Source organism: Triticum dicoccoides, chromosome 2B, assembly GCF_002162155.2.
Source record: "Triticum dicoccoides isolate Atlit2015 ecotype Zavitan chromosome 2B, WEW_v2.0, whole genome shotgun sequence".
In the NCBI taxonomy this organism is placed as follows: Eukaryota; Viridiplantae; Streptophyta; class Magnoliopsida; order Poales; family Poaceae; genus Triticum; species Triticum dicoccoides.
This window is the reverse complement of record NC_041383.1, coordinates 592,894,700-592,897,526: the sequence shown is the minus strand read 5'-3', so window position 1 is coordinate 592,897,526 and position 2,827 is coordinate 592,894,700.

Below are 2,827 nucleotides of genomic sequence, written 5' to 3'. Positions count from 1 at the left end.
TTTAGCGATGGTTTGGTCAGATTTTAGGTGACATAGGTTCAATGTCGTGAGACGTGTATATTCGGTGATGTTTTCTAGTGTCACAAAAAATGTTGGACTAGGAATGCTAGTGAACCTATGCCCCCCGAGTCACCTTCCATATTTACTACAACCCAAAAAAATTCTTGTTGTTTTTATTTTATTTTATTTTATCTATCTACCACTATTAGATTTAATCCTTGCAATTGGCAAGAACAAGGGGATTGACAACCATCTTGCCTTCGTTGGGTGCAAGCATTTGCTTTGCGTGTGTTCAAGTACCGCTTACCTTGTTTGTGTGGTGTCTCCTACTGATTTAATAAATCTTGGTTCTCAACTGAGGGAAAATATTATCTGCTATTACACTACATCACCCTTCCTCTTCGGGAAAACTGAACACCTATCACAAGTAGTAGAAGAATTTCTAGCGTTGTTGCCGGCCGGGGAGGCTTCACCAAACAAATACAGGTTCCTTCACTCGCGTTTATCATTTGCATGTTTTAATTTCTTTGCCATTTGCCTTCTCTTTTTATCTCCCCTACTTCTCTAAAAAATTTAAAACACCAAAAACATCTTGTTTGCTATCTTTGATTTTTTGCTATGGCCACTGTCATGGAATTGTCACGTCAGATGTCCTCGTGAAAGGACTTAGTCATGGAGCCATCGCAACTAGGAAGCTTAAAGGGGTTAATCGGGACAAATGACACGAGGATTATACTGGTTCGACCCCTTACGGTGAAGGTAAAAGCCTACGATCCAATTTTGAGTGGGATTGCTTATGTCTCGATAACTAGGGAGCGAATCCGCTTGACCTAGCTCTCGATCTGATGTTACTTCCCTGAATCGCCGCCGGGTCATCCCTTTATATACTGAGGTCAACGCCCAGCGGCTCATAGAGTCCCGGCCGGCTCATAAACAACGTCCGGCTCAGTCTCTCTCTATTCTTGCCTTAGAATACAAGTTACATACATATAGCGGTTTATCTCTACGGGCCTTGAATCACCTTTGGGCTTAGGCCCTTAACTGAACCGCCATCTTCAAGTGTCGTTCTGGGCTTCATGTCTTGACTCGCCCTAGGTGTAACGCGGCCCCTCCTGGGCGGGTCTCACCTAGTAGTTATATCCCCAACATTAGGCCCCAGATTGATTTGAATTGGTTCATGCCAATCTTCAATACTTAAAAAAAATCTTCTGCTCTTGTCTTGTACAAAAATTTTGTAACCCACCGCGACGTCATCCTCTGGATTTAGGATAACCCGCCATGACATCATCTGCCATTTATTTACACTCTGTCCAATATATCTCAATGGATCCTTATCTTAATGACCATTCCAAAAATCGAGGTGTCTCAGTAGTTGGATAATCATTTTTTGGGCCTCCTCCTTTTTTCGCGCGCGCTTACCAGTCTTTTCCTATAAATAGGCATGGCCAGGTCTTCCTCATTCTTCTCGTTCCTTCATATTCTTCCTCTCGCAACCCTACTGCCACTGGAGCTCCGCCACCGCCGCAGCACCTCGTCTTCCTCAACCTCGGCCGCTGCATCGACCTGAGTTGATCCAGAGAACGGCGGCGCCCCTCCGCAGTAGATCTGCAGCTGTAAGTCTTCGTATTTCCGCACCTTCAGATCCGCATTAGGGTTGTGAGTTCCTCTTGTGTTCTTCACTGTCCATCGTGGTTTCTTTGTAGTTTCTTTACTGCAGCATCCTTTGATTCAAAAAGAGTATAGAACTTATGCGGTAGCTGTTTTGCACTCATTTTTTATACCAGCAGATCCCCCTATCTTGCAAAGAGGCCTCATTAGGATTGATGAACTCATCTGTACTATCTTTTAGGTCTAGAATATTTTCTTTTCTTGGACATCATTTGATCCAAAATAATTGTCACGACCTGTGAAACTTGTTTGTGCAATACTTAGTCAAAAACCTGCACTTGTTAGATCCACATAGCCATGGCGGTTCAAACCACCTGATCAAATCGCAATGCTCAATAGATAATATCAAGTACTCATGGCGGCTTAAATAACCTGTCTGCTCACGGCGGTTAAAATAACCTGATGTAATTAGCCATATAGAATTAGGCCCCTTTATAAGCCACCAATTTGAATATGTATTTATAATGATTCCTTCCCCGGCTTAATTTTGAACCGACCATTTTACTTTGGTTTAGGCTGCCTCCTTCACCATGCCGCCTAAGACAACCACTTCGTGCAACTGGGTTAAGTCCGTTGTCACTGAGAGTACCTTTGACAATTTTGTGAAAGTCGGCTATCTGCCCAAAAGAGATGTTATGTTGTACCGTGCTCCTGATCCAACAGAGAAAAAACCTCAGCCCAAGGAAGGTGAGGTTATCGTCTTCACAGATCACATGAACCGGGGCTTCTCGCCACCCAGCTCAAAGTTCTTTAGAGATGTTCTCCACTTCTTCGACCTCCGTCCTCAAGATATTGGACCCAACTCCGTGTCCAATATATGCAACTTTCAAGTTTTTTCTGAAGTGTACCTTGGAGAAGAACCCAACCTACTCCTTTTCTGAGAGCTGTTTTATTTAAACCGTCAGAATGAGTACTCCAACAGACCAAGTTTGGAACTGGGCGGGGTCTCAATCCAATGACGGAGAGACGTAATCTTTCCTTATGCACAACCGCCAAGTCACCCCAAAGACTGGAACCAGACTTGGTTCTATTGCCAAGACACCTCTCCGGCCGATGAGAACCCACTGCCCGGCTTCCGTGCTCTACGCCTTGACTCCAATCATCAGCTTCCCAACAAGATAACAGTTGTTGAACGCCTGATGCTTGCCCCCACTCTTGC